The sequence below is a fragment of the Mauremys mutica genome, chromosome 3 (assembly GCF_020497125.1).
Source record: "Mauremys mutica isolate MM-2020 ecotype Southern chromosome 3, ASM2049712v1, whole genome shotgun sequence".
NCBI classification, from domain to species: domain Eukaryota; kingdom Metazoa; phylum Chordata; order Testudines; family Geoemydidae; genus Mauremys; species Mauremys mutica.
In genome coordinates, this window is record NC_059074.1 from 149,742,186 (window position 1) to 149,757,692 (window position 15,507).

Consider the following 15,507-nt stretch of genomic DNA (forward strand, 5'->3'; position numbering starts at 1 on the left):
TGGGGGCTCACGGACCATGAAGCCAGAGAAGGTACTTCTGGTGAGTGTACCTTTGTAAATATAATGCCTGGTTTAAAAGCAAGTGTGTTTAATGATTAATTTGCCCTGAAGACTTGGGATGCATTCGCGGCCGTACAGCCCCTCCTTTTAAATGGCCAACCCAACGGGTGCTTGGTATGGGAAAGGAGGATGCTGCTGTTTGAAACCGTTCCCACATGTTATAAAGGTTGAAGAAGCCAAAAGACTGTGGCTTACCATGGCTGCCTGCAAGCCGAATTCTGTTGCCCGGTCCTGTGTGTGTGATCTCTCACACCAAACTGGCAGGCCCTCAATACAAGAGGCAAAATGTGACCTTGTACTGAAAGCCATGTGCTATGTAATGTTAACAGCTGGATTCACCATGAAAGAGTCTACCCATTGTTCTCTAAAATGTGTCTTTTTAAAAACTACTCTCTCTATTTTTCCTCCCACAGCTGCAAATGTTTCAATGCTCCCCCTATGATCTCTGTCCCAGAGGCTAGCACATATAAGAAGGCGAAAAAAATGCACCCGTGATAAAATGTTCTCTGAGCTCATGCAGTCCTCCTGCACTGAAAGAGCTCAGCAGAATGCATGGAGGCAAACAATGTCAGAGTCCAGGAAAGCAGAAGACCTCAAAACAGCCCAAAGGCATTTTAAAAGCCTTATGATAAAGTCTTGTCATTAATGTCCATAGGACTTTTGCCCCCCAAGTTAATTCAGTAGCAATAAGAATAAGTACCTTGATATCAGCTGACTAACTGCCTTCATCTCTCAGTTGCCTTAGTCTTTCCAGCCACTGGAATCCTGTGTACTTTTTTTCAAAGGCTTACCAAAGTTGACTTTCTTCCACTGACTCACCTTGGGGCCTTGGGCAGGTGGCAGTACATCTTTGACTCAGTATCCCCATCTGTGAAATGGGAATTACTTGTTAAACATGGGTGTTTTGAAGATTAATTCATATTTTGTTTAGTGCTTTGGATGTGTTGACTACTATGTAATGCGAGGACAGGAGGGACGAGCGAGATGAGAGGTAGCGTCAGCGCAACGAGAGGACGCAGGATGCAATGCTGGGGCTATTGGGGGATGAAACTGATATGCTCCGACATCTGGTGGAGCTGCAGGGAAGGCAACAGGAGCACAGACCGCTGCTGCAGTCCCTGTGTAACCGCCCGCCCTCCTCTCCAAGTTCAATAGCCTCCTCACCCAGATGCCCAAGAACGTGGGGGGGGGGAAGCGGCGCTCCGGGCACCCAACCACTCCACCCCAGAGGACTGCTCAAGTAACAGAAGGCTGGCATTCAATACGTTCTGAAGTGCAGTTTGACCTTGTCCTTCCCTCCTCCCCTCCTCCCCCACGCCACCCAGTGCTTCCCTCCTCCCCCACTCCTCCCAGGCTACCTTGGCAGTTATTCCCCTATATGTGTGATGAATTAATAAAGAATGCATGCTTTTGAAACAATAATGACTTTATTGCCTCTGCAAGTGGTGATCAAAGGGGGGAGGGCAGTTGGCTTACAGGGAAGTAGAGTCGACCAAGGGGGCAGGTTTTCATCAAGGAAAAAAACAGAACTGTCACACCGTAGCCTGGACAGTCATGAAACTGGTTTTCAAAGCTTCTCTGATGCACAGCGCGCTCTGCTGTGCTCTTCTAATTGCCCTAGGTGTCTGGCTGGACGTAATCGGCAGCCAGGCGATTTGCCTCAACCTCCCACCCTGCCATAAACGTCTCCCCCTTACACTCACAGATATTGTGGAGCACACAGCAAGCGGCAATAACAATTGGAATATTGGTTTCGCTGAGGTCTAACCGAGTCAGTAAACTGAACTAGCGCACTTTTAAATGTCCAAATGCACATTCTATCACCATTCTGCACTTGCTCAGCCTATAGTTGAACAGCTCCTTCCTACTGTCCAGGGTGCCTGTGTATGGCTTCATGAGCCATGGCATTAAGGGGTAGGCTGGGTCCCCAAGAATAACTATAGGCATTTCAATGTCCCCAACAGTTATTTTCTGGTCTGGAAAGTAAGTCCCTTCCTGCAGGTGTTCAAATAGACCAGAGTTCCTGAAGATGCGAGCGTCATGTACCTTTCCCGGACATCCCACATTGATGTCAGTGAAACATCCCCTGTGATCCACCAGTGCTTGCAGCACCATTGAAAAGTACCCCTTGCGGTTTACATACTTGCTGTCAAGGTGATCCGATCCCAAGATAGGGATATGCGTTTTTCCCACCACAGTTAGGGAATCCCATTGCAGCAAAGCCATCCACTATGACCTGCACATTTCCCAAAGTCACTACCCTTGATAGCAGCAGCTCAGTGATTGCACTGGCTACTTGGATCACAGTAGCTCCCATGGTAGATTTACCCACTCTAAATTGATTCCTGACTGACCGGTAGCTGTCTCGCGTTGCAAGCTTCCAGAAAGCTATCGCCACTCGCTTCTTAACTGTAAGGGCTGTTTTCATCTTGGTATTCTTGCCCTTCAGGGCAGGAGAAAGCAACTCACGAAGTTCCATGAAAGTGCCCTTATGCATGTGAAAGTTTTGCAGCCACTGAGGAAGAACACATGTTCCCGGGAGCCCATGATAGACAACATGGAGCAATTCGCTACTGAGACACGAGCAGGAGAGCAGAGTTGCAGTGGAAGCGGTGGATGACGACGGGATGCCACGAGAACAGATATTTATAAAGAATGATGAGAGGACCTGCGAGGTGGATTCATGGAACCAGGAGAGCAGGAGAGCAGAGTTGCAGCGGAAGCGGTGGTTGGATGACAACGGTTAGCAGTCCTACTGCACCGTCTGCTGAAAGCAGTATGGCGTTTGCACGGAAAAAAGGCGCGAAACGATTGCCTACCATTACTTTCACGGAAGGAGGGGCGACGGACGACATGTACCCAAAACCACCCACGACAATGTTTTTGCCCCATCAGGCATTGGGAGCTCAACCCAGAATTCCAATAGGCAGCAGAGACTGTGGGATAGCTACCCACAGTACAACGCTCCGACAGTAGACGCTAGCCACGGTACTGTGGACGTACTCTGCCAACTTAATGCGCTTAGTGGGGACACACACAATCAACTGTATAAAATCGCTTCCTAAAAATCGACTTCTATAAATTCGACCTAATTTCGTAGTGTAGACATAACCTAGGAGTGGAGAAGAAAGGAGTGGCAGTAACTTAGGGAGCTGCAAGGATGATATGTCAGAAGAGCCAGTGAGAGGGAACTGCAGCAACGAGTTTTTATATCCTCTTAGTAAAGCAACCTTAGACAATCATATGGTCTTATATAAAGTGGAGATAGCCCGCAAACAGGGGGATCACGACTCCTCAGGGGGTTGCAAGGTGTTTACATGGGGATCACAAGCTGGACAGCCCCAAGTCCAGCCACGTACTGGGCTTACAGCCCCAAGCCCCCATTAAATTAAATAACATTTAAATTAAACCTCCCTTCCCCCCGTTTTTAATTTATAAGAGATGTCACACTCAGAGGCTTGCTGTGTGAAAGGGGTCAGCAATACAAAAAAGTCTGAGAACCACTGAGTCTAACCACTACTCTATTCTACAAATGGACATGAAAGAAAGCGACTTGATACTGTGCTAAACCAGAGAGCACTACCTAATCGGAACAGAGAAATTAAGAGCAACTGTAGTTTGTCATATCAGGATTAGATTTCACACAAATGACACTAACGAAATCCTTAGAAGGTTCTGCTTCAAAATCTGTAGCAAGATAATAAACTAATAATCCTGTAAATAGCACTTTTCCAACTTACACCACTATAATATGATTTTAAAATGTAGCTGATTTTCTATTCAAGGGGAAAATAAACAGTCAAGTTTAAGTTTCCTGGAAGGAAAAAGTTCTGTTGTGTGTTACAATACATTTAATGTGACACTCCTATTCACCATATTGGTTCTACCTTAAAAACAAAGAAAGGAATATGTTTATACACAGAATGTGCCCTGAACCTTCCCAACAGGGAACCAAGTTTAAACACAATGGGCCAAATTTACTCCTAGTAATTATATAGTTAACTTCAACTGAATTACACCAAAGATGACTCTGGCCCAATGTTAGTTGACAGCTGGGTTTAAAATACCTGGATCCTAAAACTGAAGAGTAAATCCACATCAATGTATGCCTCTGTTTTTGCACGTAAAATTTGAATATTCACAACAACCCAGAAATGGAATCATTATCTGCTTTGCACTTCAAGTGTGATCTTTAAGTGTTGTATAGTTTGTTTTAGATAAACAACAAACCATACCCATCATCTGTTTAGAAATAAGGAAAAGCATGTTTGCTTTAGACACTGACATTAAACAAATTCAACAGATGGCCCTCACTGATCAGCTAACTGAAGTAAACTAGAATACTTATGAATCCAGCAAAACAGATTTCCTTTATAACATTTTTCCTGTAAAAAAATTAGATTTGCACAGAAACATCAAAACCTGTGACATACTGTAGAATTATTAATATCTACAATATGTAAATTAATTCACTGGGTAACTAGAGGTTACTGTATAACCTGATCATTTTGGTCCATACCACATTTCTTTTCTGGCTGAAATGATCGAACAACAGATGCTACATTTTGAAAAGATTCCCAATGAATGCACACAGTTCCTATGAATATTAGAAATGAAACTGACAGCTTTTCATCATGCAAAATATGTATGGCCTACATCATTTATAAGAATAATTATAACTCATGATAGTATAACCTGAAACATAAGACGTAACAGAAAACAGTCCAAACTAGATTTCTTTGCTAGATAAGACCCACCAAGAACTCTGCTGGTTTTAATATGATACTCGGGCCAATTGAAATCAAGTATTTTCACACCAGCAAATCTGTTCAGAGACAGTCTTATTTTCAGATTGAAAGATTAAAATGTTCAGAATGCGTACAGCCTGGCACATTGACTAGAGCTTTTGATGATCAATAGGCAAACTGGCTTTTGCTCCTCCCCCAAGCTGACCATGGATTAATAAGGGCTCCCTTTACTAAAGTATCAGCATATGTTATGATGTTCGTTGATAAGGGGCCTAACAAAGAAACCTTAGAGAAAGTTCTTGGTGACTGTTCTATTAATTATGATCATAGGCTTCAGAGAAATCTTCTTTTGATATCAGTGAGGTAGAAGCAACCCATCTGGAGCACAAACTGAAAGACGAAGCCAAAGATCAAATGTACACAAGAAGTCAGATGAACGAAGATCTTGTAATCAGTGAATACTTTCCTAGTCAAGGCTGTAACTTGCCTGAGCTTGTGGGTGTTTGCAGGGAGACACTGTACTATCTTGAAGACCGAGGCTATGTCATCACTAGGGCTCCGTGTCTGTCATTGTGGTGGCAGAAGTCATGATTCCGTGACTTTCCGCGACCTCCAAATTTCTGCAGTGGCCAGTGTGGGTGACCTCAGGGCCGCCCAAGCAGCTGGCTCCTGGGACAGCTACTCAGGTGGCCCTGGAGACAGCCACACCGGCTGCTACTGGAGCGGCACTGCAGCCAGCCACTTGGGTGGCCCCGCAGCCAGCCGCACCGACCATTGCTCAGACGGCCCCGGGCAGCTGGCCCCAGGACCGCCCAAGCAGCAGACAGTGCGGCTGGCCCAGGGGACTGCTGAGCAGCAGTCCCGGGGGCAGTCGGAGCTGCCACTGCTCGGCGGTCCGTGGCAGTTGGTGCCGCTGGCTTCGCCTCTCCCCTCCCAAGCAGCGTCCCCCCACTGTTTCCACCAAGCAGTGCCCACCCAAACAATTTTTGTTTCTTACCCGTGACCTGTCCATTACTTTTACTAAGAAGACCCATGAGTAAATTGTAGCCTTAGTCATCACCTCCATTTTTCAAATTAGTTTTTGCTTTCTTAATGCTGAGATGGCAGGATGAAAAATAATAACGTACTTACATAGTAGTCAACACATCCAAAGCACTAAACAAAATACGAATTAGTCTTCAAAACACCCATGTTTAACAAGTAATTCCCATTTCACAGATGGGGATACTGAGTCAAAGATGTACTGCCACCTGCCCAAGGCCCCAAGGTGAGTCAGTGGAAGAAAGTCAACTTTGGTAAGCCTTTGAAAAAAAGTACACAGGATTCCAGTGGCTGGAAAGACTAAGGCAACTGAGAGATGAAGGCAGTTAGTCAGCTGATATCAAGGTACTTATTCTTATTGCTACTGAATTAACTTGGGGGGCAAAAGTCCTATGGACATTAATGACAAGACTTTATCATAAGGCTTTTAAAATGCCTTTGGGCTGTTTTGAGGTCTTAGAGAGAGCTCCTTGCCTGCAACTCCTTTTGCATGTTTTTCAATCAGAATACAAGTCTTCTAGAGAGGTATTATAAATTAAATCAAATCTCTTTTGGAGTGCTGCATACATTTTTCAAGTAACCACCACCACCTTCTACAGAAACAAATCACTTGCTGAAGGTAACTAGTGCTATGTCATTTTGTAGTCACTGCCTTCCTCCCCAAATACCAGGTTTGTTTTTAAATCCTTGTAAAAGGTTCTCTAGGTCTGTGGAATTATTAGCATCCCTCAACATATACTTAATTTGAACCATTTTCTTAATGCCTGTATACAAATTATCACCACTCTGATTATCCACTAGGCATAGGATCATTGTACTAAAATTATGTTTACTATACTTAAAGAGTACAAGAACCCTAGAGATAAGCCTGAAAGTGAAACATAGCTTCTTGAATAATAATTGCTTTGCACTGGCTCCCATAAGTAGAAGGAAAAATGACTGCACTTCACTGCAGTAGTTTCAGAACCTTCTCTGAGGTTGTTTGTCCAAGAACAGATAAAGAACGGGGAAAAAAATTACACTTCCTTTTTGGTCCATACATAAAGCCACAGCTTTTCACCGGAGGGTCTGCACAGTAGATAAGGAACAATTACCTGGCATCCCAACAGTTATCTGGGTTGCAACATAAGTATTTGCATCCTTTTCTATTTTGCTCTCTCTTATCTGTCTTTTCAAGGCCAGGGGGAGATAAAACATGGTCTCCCACTTAACTCATCTGTTGCAAGGCTGGGGCATAAAATGATTATTGTGGAATAAGCTGTGGAGGCATGAGACAAAACATTCTTAGTTCTTGTTGGCCCATTTGTCTCATAATAAGAAAGGAAAGGAATTTCCTGTTCATGGATGGATGGATTCTAATTTTTAAAATTTCAATATTTTAAAATTCAATATTTTATCAGGTCATTTGTACTGCACTCACTGCCACAGAAGCTAAGTACCTTAATAAGAAAAATAAATCAAGGAGTACTTAATCATATGACATCTCCAAACCATCTGACATTTCAAAAGAAAAAATAGCAATATTAAAAGATCAAAATCTAAATAAGTTGTCAAAATATGAAACAAGAAAAGCACATTTAAAACTATTTTCTACAATTACATTATTTTCCGCAACTGTCTGCATGCCATCCTTCAGTTTTGTTTAATAAGGGCTTTAGTTATAGGACATACCTATATAGAAATAAAGAAAGAATATTTACTTTCAAATTATGATCTGTTAAGCCATGTTTTTAAAAAAAATCAGAAAAATGCTCAATACAAAAATGACTACTATATGAATAAGGCAATAAAATAGCAACATGATGGGGGGAGGGCAGGGAGACATCTCTCTACTTAACACAAACCTTTTTGCAGAGTCCAGAATTTCTACACCGATTACACTATTTTCTATACTGTAAGTTCGTCCACTAGGACAATTACTTTTTTCTATATTTTTTCCCAGTGTAAACTTTATTAAAACCTCCAAATTAGTGTTGTATTATGTTAAGAGAAGGGTCTGATAAATACTTCTGAGGATTCCCTGATGCTCTAATCTTCTGTCTCAGCCCTTTCTAATTTCCAAAGCAAGATGACAAAAATAGAAGGCTCAGAAGTCTAGCAAGGAAGAACCATATACACACAATAGTTTAAATACACTACTACATATAACGCATTTCAAAGGTTTCTCGTCAAAAACAGTAAAAAGCAAACTACAAGTGAAAGAAAAGGTATACCATAGTGACACCATGTGGCTACATTTTGCTCTATATTATTTTGGGGCATTATTCTCAGTACATTTGGCACTGTCTTTAAAAAATCTAAACCCCAACCAGATTTCTTGCAAATTTGTGTGACAGAACAAAATAAAAAACTTGCTTACAAAACATAAAAATAGAGATGGATTGAAGAAAATGCAATATCTCAAAGGTGAAGTGAGTCGCTCTGGTATAGTCAAATCTTCTATCCAAACTCCAATTTCCCAAAAATTTAGACCACTATATAAGGGATTATAGAAGAAAGTGAAAGTACATTAGTGTTCTGCCTGTATCTTTTATTATTTACCATATCTATAACTAGGAGATGATTATCCACTAAATCTACGAATACCCTCCCTGTACTTTATCCTGGCCTGAAGCCTTACTGAGAAGGATCCAGGATCCTGGCCACTAGCATATGGCACTGGATACTTTTTTTGCTAGCTTCACAATTAGCTTACTTAGAAAAAGATGATTAGGCAATGCGTAGTAGTTTGAGAGTTCTCTAGCATCAAGTTATAGTTTCTTTAGTACTGGTCAACCACTGCACATTGCAGCATGGGTAGCAGGTTTTCTTTAAAGGATATATTGACAGTTTCTTTGTAAGGGTTACAGGTCACCTCTACTCTCTTTTTCCACACAGGAAGAGCACTGGGTCAGAATCACAGGTACTGTCCCTGAGGGCATCATTACTTCCATAACTACTGACTGAGAAGGCCCTACATTTTTGGAAGAAAGGCATTGCTTCTGGCCCTGTGTTTGGCTTATTGGCCTCACAAGCCACCGAGAATATCCTCAATATAGATCCTCTCTGTGAATGTTGTAACAATTTGTGGAGATGACATATGAACTGAGCATTGCCAAGAACATGGAGCAGACAAGGACCTTGCCCCAAGGAGCTTCCAATAGAACCAATACAGAATTCCTGTTGTTATGTGAATGGCAGCATTGTTTAGCGTGTTGAATTAGTAATAAGTTATGTAGTAAAATGTATTTTGAGAAGAAATATGAAGGAGATAATAGAAACATTAATTTCTCAAGCACAAAGAATGGATTACAAAAAAAGATACCCACTGCGCAAGTCTTCATACCCTGAGATTTCTGCATTCTTTAACTGTTAGTGGAGGGAACTGTGAAACTGGATATCTGGGTTCTGTTCCTAACTCAGCCATTGATTCTGCTATATAACTGTGAACAAGTCACTTAACCTGTTTTTCATTTCCCTGTCTTTGTAAAGACCTCACAGATCCGTAGATAAAAATGGCAATGTAAGTGCAAGGTATTATTATGAAATGGAGAAAGAGATTGCTTGTTCTCAGGGATAAAGAGACAGATTCTTTAAAACGAATATCCCTGTAGTGTATTTTCATTCTTATTTGCTTTTTCCGTGCAGTAAATGGTACATTTATACCACTTAAGTGAAGGGGATTGAACAAGTAGCAGTTAAGGGGTCAGGAAAAATTTAATTATGGCAAAATGAAAAAACTCAACGATAGTAAACAACTACTATTTTGTGTAGTTAATAAAGAAAGCTTTGTATATTGTGACATTTCCCCAGTGCACAATCTGGATAGTTGAATAGTTGTGTCCTCTTAATTCTCTTGCCTGTGGTGCCTTTACACTGCTTTGCTGTCAGAACATCCACTCCTGGCCTGTTCACGCAGCCTTTAGAATGTAAATTAACTCTCAGAAAAATGCTGAGAACTCTGACCGGTCACTCATGAATTACATACAGGGAGCAAATTCTTAGTCCTAGCCTTGTCCCCCCAGAAATGTGCATTTTGTACTGCTCAGTACCCTTCTGAATTGTACAAGCTCATAGGAAGTTCATAATTTCACCAAAGGAAAATGATAATGCACCATCTTTGTTATGTGGGAAACTGTATTTGGGATACTTTAGACCAAACACACTGGTTAAGATAAAAGAAGCACTACAGAAAGATAGATTTTAAGTGATTACAAGTAATAATGCATAAAAGTCAGGATTGGTTACAAAAGAAATTAAAGAGCAAAACGCAAGCTAATACCTAACCTAATAAGCTAAGTGAACTTAAAAGCAAAAGGTTTTCCTCACCATACTCTGCAGTAAATTTCACAGGCTGGGTCCCTTTCAGCCTGGACCCTTCCCCTTTACTTCAGTTCTTTGAGAGTCATTAAGGTCATGAGCAGAGATAAAGGAGTTGGAGACCACTGTCTCTCATTCTTATGCCACTCTCCCTTCTTTGAGGATTACCCCCAGCTGGGATGCAGGCAACAAGCAGTTTCTTGTGGACGTGAGATTTAAATCATCTGTGACACACTGTGCCCCATGTAACCCTCTATACCCACATATTCACCACTGTAATACGATTATATGTTTTGTACAAAGTATGCCTTGTGAAGTATAATTGGAAAAGTCATGCTTTGCTAATCAGCAATGTCCCGTTAAAATGTGTGTATTATTATTGCATATGAAGTTCTGAAATTTTGCTATATATTTGTTACTGAAACATGCTGTGAGTCTAGGAAACAACCACAGACTAGCTCCTTAGAAATAACAAAGGACCTATAAACAAAGGACTTGCATGTCATCCCCAGAGATACCTCAATTAACACGTACATAAAAGGTGCAAGTAAGAATTTGCAGTTCATATGAAGGAAACTTGGCAACTCACATATGCCATGGAACTGCCCGACTCCCATGACCCAGTAGAGGCTTTTCCAGTACAAAGTCTCAGAGTACAAAAGTGGGGGAGGGAAGGGTCTCTGACCACTTCTCTTCTCCACCATCTGTAGTGAAACAAGATTGCTTGAAAACCTTTGAACTGGGGAGATTGGTCCCAAGTTGGGAAAGGATCCGGCTTGTGTACTAGAAACTGTGAACTGCCTGTTGTTCAAAAGTCCATCTTGTACCCCAGGTGATGTCACATTGTCCCTGTGATGAAATGTAAATTTCTTATTCACACCGTCCCCTTGCTGGAGAATGGTCACTTAAGCAAGTGATAGCCCTTTAACACCTGGTTGGGGCCAGTGTGTCTTTGCCTCTGAAAAACTGGTTTGTGGGTGTTATCCAGAAATACACCATATTTCAGTAACCATCATACAGTAGAATCTCATACCTTCACATATAGTGTTGCTACACATATGTAGGCATCATTTACTAGGGGGGCCTCTGAACTTAACTGCGAGTGTTCCACTTGGGAAGATCCTTAATGCTGCAATCCAGCCTTCGAGGCTACAACTCCCATGATGGCTTGGGGAAGAGAGTGAGAGACTTCTTTTATTAGGGAATGCAGGGAGAGCATGTGATGGGCTCCATTTTGGAGAGCAGCTGCAATTGCTTTATGAAGCTCTGTCCAAACCAGAAGCTGCTGCTAAACTGCTGCTAGAAAGCCAGAAACTGCTGCTTAGAGTCTTCTGGGGGTTTGATCAAGCAGGGAGCCTCAGAGGCTATTGATGGGCTTCACTGGAGCCAGGGCAGAGACAGTTGCTGTACCCAGAGCTGACTGAGATGGTCCTGCAAGTGAAGGCAGTATGGGTAAAAACCACCTTTATCTGGAAAAGTACTTGCAAGGGGAAGGGGGACAGAAAAGAGACTTTAAGGGGTTATCTGAGTCTCAGAAGAGGGAAAGAGGTCTTGTCATCAAACCAGAATCAAGGTTACTGACATCTGGTTAAAACAACTCCAATCTTCAGAGGGGTTGTGCAGCTTGGAATGATTCCAAATTAGAATTGTTCTGCCCCTTGTTGCCTTGGCTGGACTTATTTACTGAACCAATAGAATGCTGTCCCCAGCTTCACAGTCTTCAAGCACACTCACACAAGCATTTAGAACTCTGAAATCCATAGGAGTGTACACTCAGAGGTGGGGTAAACGGTGACAGTATAAATGCAAGTTAGATATGTTTGTTAACTGATTCATCCAACTGCCCCCTGCTGATCTAAATTAGTAAAGACATTTAATGTCAGTCTATTATGCCATGTTTCCTTAAATTATTAAGTAAATGTGTGTTAACTGTAATCTAAGTGTTTATTGGGCATATATTGTTTATAATTGGTATTTTAGAGTTAAACCCATTGCACAGATTAGCTTAGGTTTATTCCTGGAGGCTCTGAAGGCACACTACTGAGAGTGTACAGGGCCAGCCAGGTGGAAGCACTGCTCATTTTAATGTCTTTACAAGTAAAAGGACTGCAGCAGAGGGGTGGATAGAGGATTCCCACCTATCCAACATCATCACTAGGATATTCAGGATCTCCTTTACTGCCAACAACATCAAGTGTCCAGGCACATGGGTGAGTGCTGCTTGCTCCCAAGTAACCCAGGGAGGAAAAGAGGCGGTTACACATATTTCAACAGGATAATGATATTCAGCGGTTTATGACTTTTCAAATGATACCTCACAAGGCATACTTTGTACAAAATTTATCATAATCTTGTAAAAGTGGTGAACATAACAGTATAGACTGTCACATATATATAGAAGCTTCCCCTACTAAAAAGACTATCATGATCTTCCCTGTACATTAAATGAATGTAAACATCTAAGATGGTGATCATATCCCATAAAGCAAGAGTAAAACATAACAACGCCTCTGTTTGCGAAAGCATAAGCAAGTTTCCCATTTTAACATCAAGAAAAGTCACACTAGAGAGTTTGTTCACCATCACTTTATTTTTAGTATGATAATTGAGCCTATCAGCAGGACAAGAAAATTCTTACAGACCTAGAAAACACCTACCATACATGCTTGAGGGAAAACATAAGCAGTTAGTGTTGAATCAGAAAAGTACCACTGGCCATATTAAGTTACTAAGATGTCAAAGTATAACTAACCAGTTTGGACAGCTCAGTGTACTGCCAACTGAGAGATATTATGCATGGAAGTACAACAGCACCCTTAGTTCACTAGTTAATTTTGATATTTTAAAGTGCTATACAAAAACAATTTCAGGCTTTAATAGAGGCTACAATACATCATAAGAAATGTAATGAATGACTGATGAGGCTGACTGAATTAGTCTATGTTTTTTTGTGAAAAACTTTACATTTAAATATTACTCTAACCAGAATTTGGGGGATGGAACACACAGCATGCTTTTCTAATTAAGCTCATATGAAACTGGCATTGATACTGACAAACATAGGTTCATGAGTGAACAGATGCAAATTGAAGAAGATGAAAAGATAAAATATTGAATTTTAAAAGTGAACATGCCAGTTTTTAAACATTTCAGAAAATATAAATCATCCTAGTGCCTGACAGTGTGTTTATTTTACCAATACAACATCAGACTGGATCCCATGCTGAAAGTATGTGTTAAGAGGTCAGAAAATGCGGCTCACCACTGGAGTGCACAGGAAAGACAGATACTTTTTTCAACTCTACCTTCCATATATGTAAGGATAAGGCCTTTGTTTGCAGCCATATTAGGAGAGCAGCAGCCAATAGCCAAGAAGCAGAAAGTCACATCCTCACATTCCATCAAAATTGCATTCAAATAATGTAATATTGGTCAGTTAAGAAGGCAATCCTGTCCTAACAGTACCCACCATCACCAGATAAAGAAACAGATCTTAAGATGGTTAAAGACAACTTTGTTTAGCATTCTGTCTGGCAAGATGAAGTTTTTATTTCATCCGATTCTATATAGTTCTAAATTAGAAAAAAAGTAAAGCACTTTTACAGTAGTGCTTTATCTGCTTTATAAGCTGGACTTCTATATATCAACCATGTTTATGATAATTACCCAGTTCCTATGCTGGTAAACTATCTAGCTGTTTCTCAGATTGTTCTTTGACCTAATATGTTTAGAGGACTGTGTCTGACAAGCTTCCAAATTGTGATGGGATTTTTTGGTTTTTGTTCTGTATATTTTCTTTAGAAAGTTATCACTGATGTTTAATTATGAACATATAATATAAATAGTGTTAAGCTTTAAAAATTATTTATTGTTTGCAATTAGATGCAGAGATTACAATATATTTTAAACAGCATAACCTCACCAATGACTAGGAGACCCAATACGTTACTGAATCTTGCTAAATAGCAAGTGAACAAACAAAAAAAACTAAGATACCTCAACACAAAATGTACTTAGTTCATCAGACAACTATTAATATTTAAAGCTAAACTTCAGATCATATGACAATACGAAATGTAGTATTTTTTAAATCATCAAAATCTTTATATAAGGCCTCACAAAGTGTGCTGGCTATTAAATCATTATTGAGCAGTGTGGAGAGATTGTTGTTTTGTATACAACAGTTGGACAGTGTGTGCTAATTAGCAAAGTTCTTCTCTATTACATCACAGTTTTGCTTTGAAAAAGTTCTTTCATATTTTTATACAAAACCAATTATTCTTATCCACTTGTTGACAGAGGCAGCTTCTTTGATGGATAAACCACACAGTCCACTTAAAGCAGTACATCTGCCTTTTGACAGACATGCATAATTCTTATTAACAAAAATGAGTATCGTGCTGTGAAGGGAGAATATACTCAGACTTAGACAGTAACCTTATATGATCAGAAGAGGTTCTCTCTGTCCATATTTTAAGTCTGTAATGAAGGACACTGTTGGCCACACCTCATTCAGATGCCAAAGAACTTATTTATAGCTGAAGATTTCCTGTGCATATATGTTTCCTGCATTGCTCTGGTTGTATGGAGAATTGGTTTAAAAACAATTTAAAATGAGAAAAAAAGATGAACAAGGCCTTATCTGTCATATCATCATAGAAGCACCGAAATTACATGGAAAAGGAATAATCTGCTCCTTCTGCCTGCCAATGCAGGATTGCTCCCTTTATACAGTACATTTACTAGTATAGTGTCCAAACTGTTTTAAAAAGGTCTCAAACAACTGGACTTCCACAAAAATGTCATGAACTTTATTTTCTTCTTCCTTTACATATATATATATAAAACAAAACAAAGAGAACAGTTATGTACCTTACAGGAACTGTGGTTTGTGATGTGTTGTCCACAGAGATCCCATTCTTGGAGTTCACGCATCCTCTGCATGCAAAATCAAATTCTTTTGAAAAATCAGTGTTTATTGGGGCCACGCCTGCACCCTGAATGGCCTCTATGCTCTCAGCTCTGGAGTGCAAAAAGTCAAAGTAAACACAAGCCACACATTCTGTTCCTTCACTGATAAGACTCCCATAGAAGTAGGACTCTGATCACCAGGGAAGAAACCACTCTCTTCTTCGAGTGAATGTTATGTTGACTATGTCAACCACCAAGGAGTTGGGAGTAGGGTGAGAAAAAAGGGTATTTGGAGCCTTTGGCTGGAATTTTTCTTTCTTTTAATTAGTCTTCATATACATGGGTGCAACGGTGACAGGAATCTGCCAAATGTTGTGGGCTGATTACAAGACAGCATCATTGACAGGCAGTGCTAGTTTGCCCTGAGATGTGGTAGGGAGGATATCCA

General features: G+C 40.6%; 1 protein-coding gene across 2 annotated transcripts in view; it reads right to left on the reverse strand.

Annotated features, from left to right (window-relative positions):
- Window positions 1–15,507, reverse strand: part of BTBD9 (BTB domain containing 9) — a 304,691-nt gene that overhangs the window by 253,302 nt on the left and 35,882 nt on the right. The window lies entirely within an intron of this gene.